The sequence below is a fragment of the Hetaerina americana genome, unplaced genomic scaffold, assembly GCF_022747635.1.
Source record: "Hetaerina americana unplaced genomic scaffold, ioHetAmer1.1.p SCAF_3, whole genome shotgun sequence".
Taxonomy (NCBI): Eukaryota; Metazoa; Arthropoda; class Insecta; order Odonata; family Calopterygidae; genus Hetaerina; species Hetaerina americana.
This window is the reverse complement of record NW_027286874.1, coordinates 87,568,061-87,588,999: the sequence shown is the minus strand read 5'-3', so window position 1 is coordinate 87,588,999 and position 20,939 is coordinate 87,568,061. Positions and strand designations below refer to the sequence as shown.

General features: G+C 43.2%; 1 protein-coding gene across 3 annotated transcripts in view; it reads right to left on the bottom strand.

Annotated features, from left to right (window-relative positions):
• Positions 1 to 20,522, bottom strand: part of LOC139690790 (serine/threonine-protein kinase DCLK1-like) — a 238,121-nt gene extending 217,599 nt beyond the window's left edge. For all 3 annotated transcript variants that reach the window (XM_071588354.1, XM_071588353.1, XM_071588355.1), the window contains exon 1: positions 20,390 to 20,522. The gene's annotated coding sequence lies outside the window, so the exon portion shown is untranslated. The remainder of the gene's footprint in view (positions 1 to 20,389) is intronic.
• Positions 20,523 to 20,939: the final 417 nt, after the last annotated feature.

Below are 20,939 nucleotides of genomic sequence, written 5' to 3'. Positions count from 1 at the left end.
AACGTTTCCCAAGAAAGCAGATTTATGGGTTGGCCTTGACCGGGAGGAAGGTAGTTTGCAAAAATTATGTTTCAGAACGAGTAATGCTTGGGCTAATTACTACTTCGGCTTATCTAAACATCATCGATTACGTATTTACAAAGAGGAAAAACAATGTCTAATATATTAAAAATTATTTCTAGTAAAATTCACTAATGGTTATGAGCGGTATTTGTAAACTACAACAAGCTGGCTTTGCTGGCCGGAGTTTTCCAACCAAGCAGCTGCACACAGTCAACATTTTTCACATAGAAGAGAAGATGACGTAAGTAGAGAAATTATCCCGACCGCTTGTTAAGCATAATTAATTACCTCGAGCTATAGGAAACTGAACCCGGAAATATCCCAACACAGCTGGAGCCAAAATAAAAAAAAAACTAGAACAAAAATGTAAACATAAAATCACTCGCAACATACCAGACACATATCCCCGAGCAAATACTATATGATTACCGCAACCTCTTTACCACGTCGATGGTTGCCACTTCTTTTAAAGGAAATAACCAACAAATGCAATAGTAATTAAACAGAAATGTAGGCTGTGATATTTGATGGATATAAGATAAATTCGAAAAGTCTACGCCAAGAACGTAGAAATTAAAGTGACAGCATGGAAATTACATCAAATATTGAAATTATACCATATGGAGCCCGACGCATTGAATGAATCTTCTAAAATTTACGTCATTAACTTAATTTAAGAAATTATAGATACACGCAATAATAAAATACTTTTGAAATGTTCAAATGGTAAAATCTAATCGTTTGGCTATTTTACATAACGACATAAATTGACACCCGTATGATGAATCCGCTTCTACGGAATATTTCACTTTTAATTGAGCATCTGAAAAGCATCAAAAACGTATTTACTGAATATCAGTATAAACATATTCTAACAATAATTTATAGAGACCATCCCAATATCAACATGAAGAACGAATCAGTGCTAAACATAAAAATCGCTTGTTGCCATCAATATTTCCCCGTCAACTGCACGAACTATATTAATATTCGCATATGTGGGTGATCTGAAAAGTTTCCGACGCAGAAAATATGTCTTGTATCTACTTAATCTGTACGGGAAATTTGCCATGAGCAAATTATCGGAATCTACCGGAATTCTGACACCGGATTCCACAGATTTTCAGAAATGTCGTATCTCCAACCATTTAAGCAACTAAGTTTATATTAGTAGACTTCAATGGTACGGTTAACTCCCTCCGGGGTAATTTAAAACACTCGGTCGCCCATAGAGGTAGCGTATTATGAGTCTGTTTTCTTCGTGAACGTGGCTTACGAAGTTGAATTATTCAATGCCTGTGACACATGGCTCCACGATAATCGGCAACATCAGATTTCAGTAAACCCCTTCGCAAATTGGTCTCACATTGAGATGAGTTGATGGAACCCACATGACTAACCTACCACGACACTTCAAAATAAATGTATGTGAACGGTGTACGAATTCTGGTCGAGTCTAATGATCATTTCAAGGTGCACGGTACATACAATGTCAAGCGTACTCCATTGCGCCAGACTGCATACAATATTACGACGGAAATACTTTTAAAGAAAAAAAACTTAACGCTCCAAAAAACAGAACACTTTACTTAAACAAAATGTTTTGAAAAATGTCCATGGTTAAAAATTCCTCCACTCTAAAGTAAACCCACAATGTATCGCATGCGGCCATAATTCATAATATCCTGTCCTTCCATCGGGACCATAGCATGATGTTATCGCACCGCTAATATTTCAGTGAACCAATAAATTGTCCACGAACACGGATGGTTTCCTCCTTTTGTCTACACATGACACATTGCTACTGCCTGGGAGAGTTCTCTCTGATCTACTAGAGTAGTGATTTATTATCCAAAGGAGTAATACGAGCGGAGCAAGAATAATTCCTCCCGTCGCGCGAGCTTCCGCTACTCAAATCGACGTACACCAAGGTCACTAAACCATCGAGCACATTTGTGAGCCATTGACCACAGAAATAAACTGCGAGCCTTTTTTCCGAGGTTATCGGAGAAAATCTTGGCTCGCGTGTTCGGTAACGGACCCTTTTGAACCAAGTCCATTGAACTCACTTCAATCGAAGATTACAGGGATTCAAGAGACCCGTCTATGACACTTGGCAAATGCCTTCTGCCTGCACTCTCAGTAATCCGTTTTCAAAATGCATTTTGAAATTCCGTAATACCTTCAACACTCTGCGAATGATTCAGTGCCTCACTTCCCACTCTCCACCGCCGTAAGACATAATCGCTCTTATGACTCACCAGTCAAGCGTCTTGAGCAAGTAACGAGGGTGGAAAAAACGTCCCCAATCATCTTAGAAGGAGAGCGGGATGGCTTAAAAGGCGCGATTTTCATTTTTACACGAGACAAGCGTCTTATCGAAAAAAAAAGGGAGTGTAAAAATCACAGTCAACCATACTAGTGGAATGAAAGTAAAATGGCCTAAGGTGATAGAAATCGCGGTTTACTTCGCGGGAAAAAAAATTATATTGAAAGCCTTTCCGTGTTTTCAAATCGGTAACTGGAGCACTTTCCCCCGTTTTTCTTTATAATCAATCGCCAGGCAGATACTTAACTTTGGAAAGGGCAGTTTAAAAATGTAATCAAAAGGATGGGCATCACATCTTGCGCAACGCAGGCCATCTAAGTTTCATTTCAAGTGACTGAGAATGCGACACAGTCCTGAAAGGACCTTCGTTGATGAACAATCTGACGATCCTAATTTCTTCAAAAGTAAGCGCATACTTTTTCGAAGAAGTTAACCTTCCACTTCACCGGACCGACTCTGACTGTGTTCCCCTCATCGTCCCGCCCACTCCAGTAGCGTATCTGTAACCAACGCAATATAATACACGCGCAGCGTAATTATTCCAGTTCCTCGCCCCTATAGCACAAAACACTGCGCGGACGACCTACCATCATTGACGATGAAATTAAGAACTTTTATTTACGCTCACTGATTGTTCTACCCAAGAATCCGACGTTCACCGAAATACACTGAACGATACGGTCCTTCGGAAAAGAAGACGCACAATTCAACCGTTTAAGGCGACACGTGATGAAATAGAAATTCAAGAGTACAAAATACATCGCGCAGCGCACTTCTCTACTCGAGTGTAATACGCGACGTTTTCAGGCGCTTAAAGGTGAAACTTATATGCTCATTGCAACAGGCATTAAGTTCTTCCGCCGCGCCGAATGCGGTTTTCCAGTATGCCACAGAACTCGCAAAATTACACGAGCCAGGGTTGCTGAGAGTATACCTGGTGTATTGCCCAAATATGAACCGGTGATCTTCGGGTGAGTAATCAACCCCTGTACTCAGCACAGCGCAACCACACCGCACCCACACGTTACTAAATCACCCCGATAATTAATAAGTGACGAGGGAGAGGATGGTCCAAATCCAAATAAAAATAGATTAGAAAGGATATGGGAACTTTGGACGAAAGCGAGTTAACGGGTCACGTTATTATTTTAACCATTGTAAATAAATACTGGCGCTGTAATGTAGTAGTAGTTCCAGTGATAATTAATTATGATCAACAAGGCGAAAATACTCGTAGATAGAGAATACGTCCACTGAACCGGCACAACCTTCTGAGGCATGAGCATACGTACTTAGGAAAAGAAAAGCAGCGACGGAGTCAAAAATATCTTACGACCAAAAATCTTGATAGGTAGACCGAAAAATGTTGGGTTATACATTAATTTTTCGCCGTAAAAACTCCATTATAATAATCCCCACTTAGCGAACTTCCATCAGAACTACTGTTTTTTCCCTTTTCTTTTCAGTATATGTATACGTGCCTTCCGGACCTAAATTAGTATCACCTCGACGACAAATGATGACGGGAACCTTCAAGCTATTCCGTGCTTCGAGTGATATTTCAAAAAAAATAAAACGAAACCTTTTTGTAGCCAAGCCTGCGATTCCCATTGTGCTAGTGCGCCCAATATGCACGACTCTCCGAGTCACAAGGAGAAAGAAAGCGAGGGGGATTGGAGTGCACGGCGTGAATTCGTCGACAAAGCCTGCCTGCCTCTTGAACCGAAACTCATCGCGTTAGCGATTCCCTCGGATTTCAGCGCCGCCGAACGAGCGCAGGCGCTATCCACACCCGAGCAAGACAGGGAGAATAAAAATGGGAAGTGGAGGGAGGGGGATGACGAGACGACGCGATGACCTAACGGGATAAAACATGCCCAAAGTTTATTTCTGAGGCGGAGAGAAAATATCGGTGGGAGAGAGAGAGAGAAAGGGAGGAGGGGGAACACATGGTAAAAAGCTTATATAGTCTTCCTGGCACGCGTAGGCGCGTGCGCGTGGGCGAATCGCGCCCGTTGACGGGAGGCGAGGGGAAGGAGGAGGGTGGAGTGACCGCCGCTCGCTGGTTGGGGGGAGAGAGAGAGAGAGATCGCGCGTGTCGAGTTACGCGTGCTGCATAAGCACGGGTGGATTGAATGGAGGAAGTCTCACTCGTCGCGCGTGCAATTATGAGCAGCCAGCCGCCCTCCACCGGTCGAGGCGAGCTTTTGATCGGGGCTCCCCAAGGTCTTACTTCTAAGCATACGCTGTGAATAACCCAACACCCACTACATTACAATAAACCATTTCTCAGCACCGCATGCCTTTTCGTACACCTCCTCCACCAGAGGCTTTTGAAGTGTGGGTGAGGAGGAGGGTGGGAAAGGTGAAATGGACAGAAAGGGAAACAAACAAGGAAGTGCGTAATAGGCAATAGAGGGGAGGAGAGGAGGTAGGTAGGGAAGAATTTCAAAGACGGCAGGAGAAATGAATGCAAACACTGAGTAGACACGGAATGTTGAAAACGGTGCAGAATGAGTTGAATAAGATTAATTAAGTAGAGAGGCAGGAAAAGAATTGACCAGCTGGACGGAACGAAAGGAGCCATAAATTATGTGAAATTGAAGGGCGGGGGGGGGGGGTTGAGCATTCATTCGGGAGGAGGGGGGGGCGTGCTTAGAGGTGTGGCAGGCTTCCTTGGCCCCCGTATTACTCAAAAACCTAGTTAACCCGTTAGCCTTAATAATTCCGCCCGTCGTGTCCCCCCTCACTTTACCTCGCCTGCTGGAAAATCGAAAGTGAAATGAAAGTAAGAATACCTAAGGAAGCACTCCTGAAAGAGATTACTAAACAGTACAAATAACAAAGAGACCGACATGAGAAAATCATTGTGAAGTACTTTCCCTGGAACGCGACCGTGGACACTCCTCAAATAAAGACAGGAAATTAGTTCTACACTTTTGAGATGCGGGTTTATACAAGTGTTGAATATAAAGGGGATGGATAAAGTAGTCAGGGATGTGGAGGTACTAAAGAGATTTAATGAAGAAGGAATATTGATCAGCTTAATCAACAAAAGGAAAAAAATACGGGCAACTGGGCAGAGTAAAACGTATTGATTACTGAAGGATATGAATAGAATGTACAAGGAAGAGGGCGGAGGAGAACAAAAGAAAAAATCATTAATAACTTGAAGAATAGAGAAGAGCAGAGAAAAATGAGATTTAGTTAATTACTTAACGACTTTTATTGGGCGAGGTTGAGACCTTGTAATAGCTAAACCGTACACATTACATGAAGACATTGTCCATCGAAGACAATTACAAACACCAAAGCCCAAGGTGGAGGAAAACCCAAATTGGCGAGAATCGAACCCGCAACCTCTGGGCTGACAGGCGAGGACGTTACCCCACCGCCACCGGGGCTCATGGTTAATTACGTAAAGGGACCATGGCACGCACTAAGGACCCGCGCAAGCACATTGCTTATGCGAATACGACCTCGCTTACCAAACATTCTGCCTTATATCACATCTTCTATTAATCTTCCATGTCCCATTGTCTCAAATACTAACTGCGTTGACTTTTATTTCCGATTATGAATTTCTCCGGAGGGTTTTATCTGATCCACATCAGAGTTTACCACCCTCTCATATGTTTTCGAAACATTCCATTTCAATTTCTTATTCCTCACCACACCCACGGCTCGAAGGCCTCCAACCCACACGTATCCTCTTTCCACGAGTTTCGATCAAGATCAGGCTGCATACAAAAAACCACGCTCCATATCAAAGTGACCGCAAATAACTTCGATAAGCCTTTAACTCAAGGCCCCTCAATGCGATCCTTTATATCTTTATTTCCCATTCCCTGCCAATAATTCCTTCACCTGGTACGAGCGAATTTGGAGCGCGGCGCTGATGGAGGCAAATGAAAACATCACAATGCTCAGAGTACGGATTTATCGGCCAATAAATCTCTTCGCCCCGAATGTTTAGGCCGTCTCCCGACCTCCACGCCGCGCGCGCCGGTTTGTATGACGATAATAACGGATTTGTTACACTCCGCTCCGTTTCCGGGCGGCGTGCCATCGATTCTGAGAGAACGCAAATCCAGGGATGGATTTCGCGATTTAGCCTGAGTTTCGCGCATACAGATTCCGAACCCATCGTTTAGAGGGGGAGGGAGGGAACATATAAAAGTGGCGATTTATGGGCGACGGAAAGAAATGCGAGGTTGAGGGGATTCCGATATATTTCATTTATTTACTCAGAAAATTTTCCACGTGGAGCACCATTACCTAGTTACCATGACACATAAAACAGATCATAAAGTAAGGCAAGTGTACACATAAAGAACGTCGACAAAATTCAAGATTAAAAAAAAATATATCGATAAAATGGAAAGAGATGGAAAAAAGGGCACACTTTTTTCATAGAGTTTAGACAGACCGAGGTTGGTATTTGGGCTATGGAAAAGCGAATAAGAATCAACGTTGTCGGGAAATGGATTCGGCATAGACGAAAGGTGAGAGAAAGGCGACGATACGATCAGCGTTGAACCAACAATAAGAGTACAAAGAGCACGGGCGGGTGAGTCACGTTGGCACACGTACTCTTGAAACTGATCAGAAAGAGAGAGAGCAGTTTTGGAGACCTAATGATAGAGTAAATATCCATATCAAATGAGTTGGTAATTTTCCACAGACTCTATTTTAAGGGAACAACGCGTTTCACCGACTTGCGGCATCATCAAGTCCGAATTCTACGAAGCAAAGGGTAAGTGTATTGAATATGAACTTGAAATCAGGTCAGACAAAGTAATTACGGAGATTAGAACCGGAGAGTGAAATCAGAACGGCATCAGCTGAAACATTGCGGAAAATGCCGTAGACGGAAATACAAAATAACACTCGGGTGCCCTACTCCAAACCCCAAAACACCTTTCTTCTGAGCCTTCCCTCAGACAACACGCCACGTGAGAAACACATGCGGCATTCCCACGATGACTAATACTATAGATGCACATAAATCATCCACCAGGAATAAAAATTTACGCCTAGCGAGAAGAGAACTCGATATATCGGAGGTTTTCCGGCGAGAGGGACGGGTGGCAGCCCCGCGGAGTAGGGGGCGTTTCCTCGCAGAGAAAACGGGTAAGCATTTCGGATGACCGACGGCTAAACCCCACATGTGCGGTGAGCGGCAACAACTGTCAGGGGATCGATCCTTCGCCGCATCGGCCCACGGGAAAAAGAAAGAGAAACGTCCAACACCCACCCACACCCCATTCCTCATCCCCCTGAAACTTCCTACCCCGGCCGCCAGCCACCCAAAGCCGCGCCTCCATTTATCATGCGATGCAGAGGAGGAAGAGGGAAGGCAGTCCACCACGGTTAGCGCGATGCTCCATTTCCGACATCGACCCTGAACCTAAAAAAAAATACATCGAAGTGATGACGATACATCGAATCGGATTACGCAACATTCCTCAAGGAATGTCATTAAATTAGGCCTTATGTGGAGATCCAGGGAGTTGGGGTCCATAGTGGGCACGGCGTCCAACTACTGCCCGGAATCTGAATGCCCTCAACTTCACCCTATGCGATTTTTCTGGCACGAAATCTTCGTGATCTACGGGCGGCACACCAAGGCAGGATCTGCCCTCAGCCCCTTGCTTGTTAATGAACGATTCTCACAATCAATAGGACGTAGTACATTAGAGGTGAGCTCAACCCACCCATCGAAGAGCCTTCGGATGGATTAAAGTAGTTTTTTGTACGGTGATCCAAGTTTACCAGCAAAGAATAAAAAGAGAGATCGGGGTGTGGAAACCGAATAATTCTTCTAGCCGAAGAAGACCGAGAGGGGATGGGCGAACTAATGAGGCGCGTAAGACTACCTCTATGTAAAACATTAATGACCAATAACTACCGCAGAAAAAAATGGAATGTCTACGTCTATGGTGCCTTGTCCAAACCGACGAAGGAATAAATTATAATATTTGTCTAAATACTAGCATAAATCTGAAGACAATCAAGAAAACAAGTCCTCAAAATAATAACATAATCTTAAAATTTACAAAAAGAAACATTAAAGCAATTGAGCGGGGGGGGGATTCAACACACAGCACGTAAACCACACAACCAATGACAGCCGTATAATGTTCGCGATCTCTAACAAGTGTACATGTGTCCTACATACACGTTGAAATAATTTAATTTCTGAATACTCACTAGCTGAAAACGATGTATGAGACATTAATGACCGTCAACGCCACAATTATCAACATTGTGATATAATTCTACATGAATTTTCATATTGCTCATGAGATAATTTTGTTTTCGTATAGACCTATGGATAATTTATGGATAAATCTAAACGGGACCAATGAGAGTATAAAGTTACCCTGACCCATTTCATGCAATAACTGAGTATACTATTTTTTTCATTTATTTACTCTGCAAAGAGGCAATAATCCACATTCAAAATCATTGCTTAAGAGACATCCTTCTAATTTATGCAAGAGATTTAATCTGTAATTTAATATTCCCCCCGTCAGTTATTCCCAGCCTAGCTGCTCTAATATTTTGGATACGCAACTAAGTTTATCATAACAACGTTTTACAAATGTAGCTCCTCTACGATTGAAAGTGAGTGCGGTCAATAACTATAATGGGATATTTTTCTAAAGCTTGCATCACCTTTCCCCTTCAAGTGCATCGTATATGATATCACTATCGAAGAGAGTATGATAAGATCGCGAGTCGGTCCAAGTGTCCCTTGGGCAAGTGCGCTAAGGACCATCTTCCAAAGAAGAACAAGTACCTAGTGCGGTGCAAGGGGGACCATTCCGAGCCTTCCTTCCTGACTGCCCTTATCTATCGCACATCCCCGCTGACGCTTCCTTCCTCACCCTCCTCGCCGTCAAACCCTCGATCCGCTCGCGCGCACGGAACGGCGCCCACTTGACAGCGCGCGGGGCGGTCACGAGACGGGATGTTGCGAAACGCCGTGGGCACGCGCCGAGGAAAACGAAAGCGAAACCCTGTTTAAGACGAATGCCGAGGCAGAGGCCGCCGTCGAAGGACCTCTCTCTCTCACCACCCTCTATCCACACCTGCTCCATGCCTTCCCCTCTCTCTCTCTCTATCCCGTCCCTTCGCCCGTAAAACGTAGCGTAGCGGATTTCCGATTGAGCAAGGTGGCGGCGCGCAGTGGTGCAGTTGTACCCAGATGTCGTTCTATGGCATCTAATGTTCACACCAATTCGTATGATGGCTCCGTTTAGGGCAGTGACGAAGTTTTAATTTCCATCTTCCTATTTAAGGTAGTTGTATATACTTATAAGTAAGGTGCAGCCGCTTCATGTACATGTAAGTTACCTTGCACAGAAAATGCAGTTATTTCAAAACACATGAGACGTCCGTGGCGTATTTACTTTATCCTTTTCCAAACGAATTTACATCCACCTTGGACCGAGAGATATCTTTCGTTTGAATACGCTTCCCAAATCGACCACGGCAAAGATCGGGATCGAGAAGGTGCGATAGCTACTGCGGTGTACTGGCTTCCCACCCAGAGGGCCCGGGTTCGAATCTGCAGACGAATCTGGAGACGGCAGATATTTTTCAGCGGTATCCCGATCCCTACTTGAGGTGCTTTGCGGAGAGCACTGTAAGTGAGCACGCCGTCCGTCGGATAGGACGTTAAACTGCGACCTTTCGGCGACTTTCGTTAAGAGTGGGCAAATGCCGACGCCAGGTTTCCCTCCACCCTTCCTCCTTTCCCATCCATCCCTAATGGCGCAAATGGCCTCAGCTGTCGGGCGCCACCCGTAAACCTACCACTACTATCGGCCACGGCACAAATCGATTCTCATCGAATGGAAAGAGTTGGCAGCCAATGATTTTAATCGAAGTCGAGCTGATGGCTGGTGGGGAATGGGGGCGCCCCGCCTTCCTAAAAGTTAATACAGCTTCGTAACAATCCCTATAGAATCGGAAAGCAGGTTTCTATTTACCTTTCGTTGGCGCATGACACTGTCTACATGAGATAGATGATATCTCTTTACCTCAAAAGGGCGCATTGAAGTACATTATGGTATTACTCGGTAGATGCGTCTTTGTTAACGACTATTCGATTATAGTTTTGAATTAATCCTATCCCAGATTTCTGATTCAGTTTCGAGAATATCTACGCAAAAGCATGAAGTGAACGCGTAGGAAATCTAATGCTGGAGATGCTGTGAAGGCCAGTCATATTTTTAGCCCAAGGTACATACAATCCAATAGAGATGAACATACCTGTACTCTTCTTTGCAACACGACTGCAAAATCTTAGTAGCATTTATCGCTCACTTTGATGTTTGCCGTTGGCATTGAAGCGATTTGCTCTCTCCACTCTAATACGATTGCTTGGAGCAAACCAATGCCACCTGCTCGTACGGTTTTTAACTAACAAGCCCGAAGTGAGAGCTGATGCAAATAAAGGCCTTGACTATTCGCCGAGTGATTAGTCGATGTCCGAATGAAGTACACCTGAAGTGTTGGGAAATGCCCGCGGTTTTCCCTTTGAAACGAAGATGAAATTCTAACCATCCTTCACACATACCCTCATCGCCGAGCACATACCCTGACAGAAAAGCAGTAAAGCATATGGATTCGGGGGCGAAGCCAGGGAACAGTCAAGCCTCGGTTGGCTGACTGCCTACCTCATATACTCGTAGGGCCTAGGGACTTAGAGGCAACGAAATTTGACCTACACCACACAAATCTGTTATAAATTGTTAGAATTACGAGGGTCATCCGGAAAGTAGTACCCGTTCGTGAAATAAAGACACAAAAGTAAATATTAACAAACATAAAAAATTTTATTTGAAAGAGGATACTTTAAACTACTTCTCAACATAATCTCCAAGCAAATTAAGGCATTTGTCATAACGTGTGACAAGTTTCTGTATTCCTGCTGCATAGTCCTTCGCCGCCAGCTCATTGAGATACGCGAGGGACCCATCTTGCACAAATTTTTGCATAATGCAGATGGTGTTTAACAATTTCATGAACAATTGTTCGAGAAACATTGGGAAAATGCTCACAGATGTCATCAATTGTGACGCGCCGATCGTTCCTCACGAATTCGTCAACTGAGCTCACCAGTTGGTCTGTAATGACAGACGGTCTCTCCGAACGCTCATCGTCGTGTGTGTTCCCCCTCCCCATGTTGAAGTTGCGACACCACCGCCGAACAGACGACTCGTCCATTACATTGTCTCCATACACCTCCTTTAATTGGCGATGAATATCACATGGGCGAACGTTTCTTGCATTGAGGAATTTAATCACTGCCCTCACTTCACAACTGGCGGCGTTCTCAATTTTTTTAAACATTGTAAACAATCACAGAAACAACACAGGCAATGCTAGCGTCACGCAACTTGGCTCAGAGAAGGCAGACAAGCCACTGAAGCTATCTGACCTCGTCCAGCGGCTACTCGCGTCGTCAGCACTTCATGCGGCACGAACGGGTACTACTTTCCGGATGACCCTCGTATTTCACAAAGAATTACATTTAAAAATTTTAGGTAGCTAAATTCATTGTAACTAAATCACCCCGCTAAAAAAAATCACTACAACGGAGGGAGAAATTAAAAATAAAAGTTGTTTAAAATCGTAAGTGAAGTAAGCCACTTCAACAAACTCCAACTCCGAAGTATATCATCAAAAATAAAGTTCTGTATAAAATATTCTTTCCACATTACGGCTATTGAAATGTCATTCATTGTACAAGAAAATTTACGCAGGATACTACTCGTCCACGTCTCAAAGGCTCCGTCTTTTTGAGAGGGCTACATAGCGTTCTCATCTCGAGGAGAATAATGCAATTATACATTGATTATACATCCACCTCATGTAGATTTCCCCGCGGATGAGTTCCACTGTGCTTCAAAAACACCAGTAATTCACAATTGTTAATCAGTTTTTCACTTCCCAAGGCGAATCTAGAATTGTAAGCTTTCGCAAACGATTTCATTGCGCTCCGTTAGCTTTCGAGAGCAATTCACAGCCGAAGACAGCGATTTAAGGTATTCTTCATACCTCGCACAAGTCGTAACCACAACAGCACTCAATCCTCACATGAAACAATTTGAACTACCCCGAAAATAAATAATGCTGAAGATAAAGAATCAGCATGACGACTGATGACTGGTGACCTAATACCCCCTTCCTTAAGCCTTCGTGAAACGCTTGCAGAGCGACCTTTACATGGAGAGCGTGGCCGCGTATGGATGGAGCACGACCAAGTGGAGTAGATGCAAACAAAGATGACGCCACGGACACAAACGACAATAGCTATTAGAGCCAACGGCGAAAATAAGATACGGGCCCAAAGGAGTTTAATACCGCCCATTACCGTCTCACATTAATGAGTCGGTAATATAATTGGCGACGATTAATTCGCCCCTGAAGAAACTCGCTCCGCTGCGAAAGCGACGTCGAACGACACCCAAGGCACGCTCGAAAAAAACCACCGCAGAATCCCCAACCCCAAAAGTTAAGCTTCACCGACTGACGGATTTGTCCACCGCCAGCGCGACGAGGTCACCTCGCACACACTTCCGACATCGTAGTCTTCCGACAAGGGGGTCGCATGATTTATTTCAGGGAAAGCGGAGAACGAATAAAATGAATTGACAGAGCGACAAATGAATGAGCACCTCGCCGAGAGGATGAAGAAAGAGGGTTTCGGGGGATGCTCAAAAGAAGGGTGAGAGGGGTCTCATCCTGAGAGATACGATAGTTTCCCGGAGACCAATACCCAAGAAAACATTTGAGGAGAAGAAATACAGAGGAGGAGCAAGAATGAAATACAAGGAGGTAGTGATGGGGGAGATCAGCAACAGGATTTTAAATGATTTCCTGACCCAAACGTCGCTCTTATCAATGGACGCTTGCATCCTATCCCTCTCCCTGTTCTTGACTTTCTGGAGACAAAATCCCCTTCCCTAACTCTTCCCTTTAACCCCACCCTCTTCCCCTGACTCCAACATTTTTTTTTCACTATAATACACGAGAGGGATTCCAACTGTTTAAATTATGCATCAGATAATGATGATGCTTGGGCAGTGAAACCTGGAGCGTGATTTATTCGATCGTCAACATTGTTTGGAGGAGTACGCCATGATAAATCGCAATGAAATACGGAAGTCAGAGGGGTACAGAGCAGATCGGCTGCTGACGAACCAATACACGGGGTTTGGCAAACCTGTGATGCGTGATGATGAATGCGGGGGAAGTGGCGAGACATACACGATCGCCCTCGTTACCCCCCCCCCCCCCGGAGAGGAGTCGGCCCTCCTCGCCGCGGAAACTTCGAAACCTTCCAGCCGCTTCGAAGAAATCCGCCCGTCATCCGTCACGAAGGGGGAGGGGACGGCTGCGATTTCTGCACCGCTTCCACCCGCCTCGGGGCACACATTTCACGGGTACGGAACGGAGCGGGGAGAGGGAAGGAAGGGGGGCGGGCGATTCCTCATCGAGGAACCACCGAGACTACCTCGGGTCCCTTCCTTTCTCTACAGCGGGCTTCGGACGGGCATCCATCCCTCTCTTCCTCGCTTTTAAGTCTCCGAGGCTCCTCGCCTCCTTCGGTGCCGACGCCGGGGGGGAGGGGGGGGGCGCAAGGAAGAGCGCTTCGGGCCAATGGCCTACCTCCTCCAACGCTCTCGGGAGTCGACACGGGAAGCCAAAACGAGGATCCGAGGGGGCGAAAGAGAGACAGAAATGACGGAGAAGGGTTTTCGAAAGAGTCAAGCACCTCGCACCGGCGGGGGGAAGAGGGTGGAGACGGAGGTAAAGACTCAATCCTTTTTTTCCTCAGGGTCGCTCGCGCTTGTCAGAAAATACGCTTCAATAGGATCGCAAACGGTTGACGACTTCTCGCCCAGCTGACGTCATTCCGGCAAAAAGAATCTAACAGCGTCCCCGTTTTAAGCATGTCTAATGAGACTGGTGAAAATTATTTTCCACTGCCATTTACTTTGCGCAAACACCTATGCGCGAGAAAGAGTCGCACAGGTTTATTGCTACCAAACAATTATAGGATTCCATTTATGTACTTAGATGAGGTGACACTGATATTAATGGAAGAAACTTCAAGTCAATAATTTGAAAGAAATGCTCACTTACTCAACTACTGGTATTCATTGTCCATTAACAACGAGGTGATTGCATTGTGAAAAAGATGCATTTGTTAAGCCACTACACGGGACGGTATTAGGCTAAAGCTTGGATCAAAGTACCATTTGAAAATTGCTATAAAATGGATCCGCAATGACGTGGAAACACAAATAAAACGTGAGCGCAATACAAGACCAATATAAGAACAATTACCCAAGCGGGAAAGGGCGCGAGATTAGCTCTGCTCCCAAATATACAGATACTGCAAGCATTTTTTTTCATAATGCATTCGTAGCAGAAGTTATACCGCACACGTGCTTTTTATCTGAGCGTACATGTGTTCATAAGGTCCTCCCGCGAAAGAAATAACTTCCAGGTCGGTCAATTGTTCCACTTGTGTCGACGTGAAATCGATCGCGCCACCGGGCCATGAGGGTATATATATTTTTTTCAAATCGAAACGAGTTCGGAATTATTCATTGATTTGTCCAGTGCAAATATGAGCACTAGAACTGAATCAGAAATCTAGTTCTTCTATGAGTACGTTCCTGAAGATGCTACAGTGTAGCGAAACTAGTAGAAAATAAATAAGTTATTTTATGTGGAAGCTGCAAAGTTATTTCTGAAACTCCTGTTCAAATATGAGCAGCCCGGAAATTGACCGCCAGTGAACCGACGTCTTGGAGAGAAAAAAATGCTCACCCGTTCACTCCTGACCCTGCAGTTATCCCTCCCAGACTTTCATAGATCTTCCACTCAATATTGAAGATGACAATCTAATTTTAAAGGATATGAACACTCGGCGGTCTCGACCACCCCGGCCCACACAATAAGTCTGGAATCTATGTAGCACATGGACCACTCGAGTGCGAGTAAATCTTTGCACTCGGGGAAGGAGCATGCATGCACTTCGAAGATCATGTGAGAACACTATTAGCCGGGTGGAGCATTCCGTGAGAGCTTCACTACCGCCGAGCCTCAGGGATTGAACTATGCATCACTACGTATGATTGAACGATGAAGGCGCACAGATATAAAAAGACGAACCACCGACGAACGGAATTTGGACGAATCGAAAAGCGAAACCACTTTCAATAGGCAGGACGTTCAAAAGAGAGCAGGTTATATTTATTAAAACGTCGACCCAAATCGTCCCATATATCTCCTGCGCATTATAATTCCCAACTGTCACGACCGTCACTTTTCGGTCGGCGATAATCTGGCACGACGGCCAAACCTGGCTTAAGGCATACTTTTGGGTGTCACGCGACGGCATGTGGTGTGTCGTGAACTAACTTATCTGGGATCATTAAAAAGGAGGTAATAATAATGAAAATAGGTTTAACAGTCGACCGAATAAATTTCACCGATATTTGTGTAATTTCCGGTGGAAAACTTCGGGCGTCATCCGGACTAGATGAGGGTACGAAGACCGAAGTGTGGTTCAATTATTAAACGCGAGGGTTTGAGTTAAATTCAACCAATCGCCGATTCATAGTGCTTTATTTTAACCCGAATATTCGCAGTGGTACTTGTTTCGCTCAAAATAATTAATTCGTATTTCTTTCTACACTGATGTTTCTCTTACGGACCCTTTGGTGCTTATAACTGGAATATCGTTTCGTTACCGTCGACGCCATATAGTTTATTTCCTTTTGCCCCATCATTCGCTGTTTCTGTTGCGTTATTTCGCGTAGTATTTGGAAAATCCCTGCTTTCGTACAAATGGAGAAATAGGTGACATTCAAAGGTCATTCCAGAAAACATAGTATAATAACCCTCTTGTTAAACATTTGTCCACCCTTCGGCCGTAAGTATTCGCAAACATTATCATACCTATGTGGGCCTCCATAAAGAATGCAAGTAGAGAACTAGAGTTACCGGGTTGATATACATTCTTAGCGACAAATTATTTTTCAAATAAAAATTGCACATGGCAACTGGACAACAAGATATTATTAAGAGCAGCACTTAAGGTTTTTTTGTGAACCCAATATCTGAACTGAATGTGAAGCGAAAACCTCGAACCAACGAGACCTACGGTTGGCATTGAGTTTCAGAAGGGGCGCGATGGTTCGAACGAAGTAATGCGCGTTCATCACTTCGCATGTTCATTCGAGTTGCATCAGTTTCGCGCATTTCTGTTTAGGCGACTGCCAGTTGCGCAATTAGAGGACACAGGCAGTATTTCTTCCGCCTAAAAAAAAGAAGTTAGGTACTAAATAAAATAATGAATGCAGACATTATCCCAAGCAACATCAATGTCAATACATTTATACATATACTGCCTCTAGATAATCCACCAAAATGGGTTTTATGTTACCAGCCATACGTGAACAATCATTACATCCACAGATCGTCATACTGGGGAGAGCCTTATTCACTCAAATTACGATTATCTGTGCATCAATTACAAAAATGCCATTATGCAGACAATAAGATCAACAAAATACAAGGTGGAGCATTCGAAACGACAGTATTTAACATCTTGAAAAGAAAGAGAGATGTGAACAATATTTTCAGATACGGGAGGCAGTTTTCCGAGGGGGAATGACTGAGGTGATATGATATTTATCGTAGATTGAGTCAAGAAGGGCAGGAAACGGTAGAGAAACTTATTAAATGGAATGGGACATTTTATGTAGGATTTGACAGACCATCCAATTTTTAATAAAAAAATATTACGCTTCCAATGCCCAAAGTTGAATAATTACACACTTAGCAATTTGGAGTTATAGCACAGCAGAAAGGAGGAGGAGAATTGCCTCTTTGATAGGAGAGAATTCTCTCCTATTCCACAAGAGTTAAATGACTCGTTCCCAGGGGCAATGCCTGTAAGTCTTAGATTTCTTCCAGACTAGATCATGTCAATCGCCATATTTTGCCATGCATCAAGATTTCCACTAAATTATCTATGTTATAGATAAGTCTTTAGCAGCAATGCCTTGATAATATATCATTCAAAACCGAACGCCACCAATCGAATAAAAGTATTTTCCATTTCGTTAAAAAAATCCTGATCCTCACCAGGTGGCTCAATCTACATTTTAATGTCAAGGCACTACACCTCCCCTTGGAACCCTGCCAACTTTGTCCGAAATATCTCCCATTGTCTTCATGGCATTAATGAATGCAATTTTAAATGCCTCAACCCTGCATAAGGGTGAATCGCTAAGAAATAATATTGTCTAGGGCATTACGAAGTTAAACTGGACAGCAATTAATAGAGCCAGCGTGCCGAAGGTAATAACCGCTGAGGCAGGAAATTAAAAAAAATTCTCCGCACATTGCTCATTCGGTGCAACATCGCTCATGTACGTCGGAAACAATGAAAAAATTGATATAATTTTTCCATCTTTATGATTATGCTCTACTTAAGGCGCTCAAACATGGAGAGAAATATCGCGCTTTCTAAAAGGTACTTTAAGGCGTTATTGCTCCAGTTCAAACTTTTTACCACCTTGCGGACATTTTTACCCTTGATTAAGTCCCCCGTATTATATCTACCTACCCTCGTATTCTATCTATGTACTCAATACGAACTCAACCTCAGCCCATTATAAAAAATGATATTTTGCCGTCTGGAAGATGAGAAGCATTCCTTGGGGGGATGGGGGTTGAAATTAAAAAATATAATAGGAAATTACTGGCGTCAATACAAGAATAACTGCAAAAAAAGTTTAAATTACCCCTAACTTAAAAAAAATTATTCAGCACAGCCAAATAGATGTTGGTATCGCTGCGGAAATAGTGAAGGAACATAACTAATTCATAAGTACAAAGTTTTATAAATCAGCTGACTTTTAGAAGTACAAAATTAGAAACAAACTAATTTATTGTCCATTAAAAATAAACCATAAATAATCCCCGAGACAAGGGTAATCATCATCTACGGCAGTGAAGTTTTTTAAGTGCTTCGTATTCTACGATAACCATGACAAAGAGCGATGTCCAGGTAGCCAAAAACGCAAGACGTCGATACCCAACATTGCTTAGCGACATTGTTTCTAACTCAATTAACCAGGAAAATGTTTCCAGAGATTGAAAATTTATTTCTCAATTTTCGTTAGTGATTGCTCAACTTCTGTTGTTTATTCGTTCTTCAGCGAAGTTTCGTAAAAGATTGCATGCATCAACGTAACTCAATCGAGGGAAGGTATGAAGAGAGGAAGAGATATGTGTGCTTCAAATATCACTGACAACTAGCGTCAGATTCCGACGCGGAGGGGCTGTAAACAATCAAGTGCTTGCTCTGAGAAGTTTTTAAGAAGTAAACCCTAGTCTATCTTCTGGCACAGGGGTGGGTAAGCATTCTGACAAGAAAACCGCGTCCGTTTACATATTGCCGGGTACGGTGGTGGCAGGGTAACGTCCTCGCCTCCCAATCCAGAGGTCGCGGGTTCGATTCCCGCCTATGTGGTTTTTCCTTCAACTAAGGCTCGAGTGGATGTTTTCTGCTGTCTATCGATAAAAAGGCCCAAGTATTGTTTTCGGTTGACTGTGAAATAAATCTCAGCACGAGGGTCAGGTGCAATGCAGGAAACGTGCACCGAAGGAGCCGTTTGTAAGTATTTATTTGACGGAGTGGAATTCAGGTGCGCAGGCAGATTCTATTGATGTAATATGAAAATACACAGAGTTTAATTGTATTTAAAAATTTCTGTTAAACATGAAGGCATACATTCTTTTAGAAGATTTTAATTAATATGAATCCCCTGTACAGCAGTCGAAACAAAGGTCTGGTATGTCGAAAATAAGAATTCTCACAATACAACGGGTAAAACGAAATAATTTAAAATACACATATAATTACTAGGCCACGCCATATATCTCGAAATATTTTAATATCACAAAGTTAATCAATTGATTTTTCAAGGTACGTAGATACTCTCGAATCATGAGTAAAATATTTGTTGAACATTTGAATTAACACACAACTGTAACAATTTAGGATGGAATTGAAAACGTATACCACAACTGCAGAGTTGCTTAGTTTTAATAAGAGAAAAAGTTAAAAACAATAAGGGCCACTATGACAACACTGGTATCACCTAGAGAGGATGGGTGGAAGGGATTCAAGATGCACGAATGAACTACATTTACAGCTCCCGTCAATTCAAAAAAATTGGCGCTGGAATGAATTACCCTCAATCAAACGTGCACGGAAAACATCACACATACGAACACATTTTCAACAAGGCACGTAACGCGAAACTGATCCGAACCACTTCCTTTCTAATCCTATTGCGAATGCATTTCAAGAAGCATCAGATTTCTAAAATATCTAACAAAGGGTAACTATTCGGAAGTTTGTATGATCTATTCCAATGTAAAACAATTCCACCTTTTAAACCACATTCGATTTGGGAATTCAAATTCATGAAGCGCCCGCTATTGAACTGCTTGTGATGAATCAATGGTTTGGTTCCGCAAAATGTAGTTTAGGATATTAAAGACCAATGTCCCAACGATTATAAACGAATAGACACCTATTTTGGAAATATCGGAACGACTATTGTCCAGAGCCTAAACACAGTAAAGAGGCTTAATAAACAATTCAAACTTTACATTAATAATCAGCAATGGAAAAAGATCACGAAATATTTGTGAACACATTAGTTGTCATATACCCTAATAATACAATGACAACATATTCCATCAAATGACATGGAACTTAATAACGAAACGACAATATCTATTTTGCCATTGTTTAAATCTTCCCGAACCGAAAGGTGCACCACTCACGCTCTGGAAGACAGCTCTCGCACAAGTCCCGAGTTCGCCCGATACGAACTTGATAAACATAAATAGGCTTCAGCAGAAGTGAGATGGAGAACTTACCTTTGAGCTTCCACCGCCGACAAGTTTGATAATCCAAAGTGTAAAAACAAAACGGCTAGTTGGGTCCTCTCCTTCCAAGTTTAACGGGCAGAGCTGGAGCAAAACATTCCATGACATACAAGCACCCTTCACGGCCGACTCCGTTGACTCAAACAACAACTGAAATGAGAAGCCATCGTTCACCGTAACCGCCACGACCTCTACTGGACAATTTTTGAAATATAAAAACAAACGACCATCAAAATGCAAATGCAAGGGGGCGGTAAAATTTTAATCGAGATATTAAAACATGTAAAAATAATATTTGTAAAAGCCCAATTGAAGGCCTCTCAAAGAATCTCTAAGGAGGTATATCGCGAATATCGGTGCAGTTCAGTTCGATAGAGAGAGGGATCCGCCCTTGGCGGTACATTTGTTCACCAGTAGTGGTCGCGGAACGGGTAAAAAGGCCACAAATGCGGTAATGATGTAAATTTCGCAGGCTATGATGGTTCAATAAGCATGCAAAATATATTTATGTTTACAAATTCAAACACCAGCCGAATTCAAT